This window comes from Penaeus monodon, chromosome 19 (assembly GCF_015228065.2).
Source record: "Penaeus monodon isolate SGIC_2016 chromosome 19, NSTDA_Pmon_1, whole genome shotgun sequence".
Taxonomy (NCBI): Eukaryota; Metazoa; Arthropoda; class Malacostraca; order Decapoda; family Penaeidae; genus Penaeus; species Penaeus monodon.
The window spans coordinates 11,989,297-11,989,503 of NC_051404.1; the positions used below are offsets into that span (position 1 = coordinate 11,989,297).

General features: G+C 38.2%; 1 protein-coding gene across 1 annotated transcript in view; it reads left to right on the plus strand.

The window, feature by feature from the left end:
• LOC119585330 (roundabout homolog 1-like) overlaps window positions 1–207 on the plus strand; it is a 189,296-nt gene that overhangs the window by 1,990 nt on the left and 187,099 nt on the right. The window lies entirely within an intron of this gene.

Consider the following 207-nt stretch of genomic DNA (forward strand, 5'->3'; position numbering starts at 1 on the left):
CAGTGAAAAAATATAAAAGCTTACACGGAACGAACGCCCATTAAACGTCTCTCGAAGAATAAACTTTTCGTGTACAATTAAGCTGCATTTCCCTGTGCAAAAAAAACAAAAAAACACAACACCCGGAGGACACTCTCGAGATGGCAGGTCTCGGGAAAATACTTTGTTTTACTTTTCTTATCGAATGCTAAGGGTAAATCTTATGGA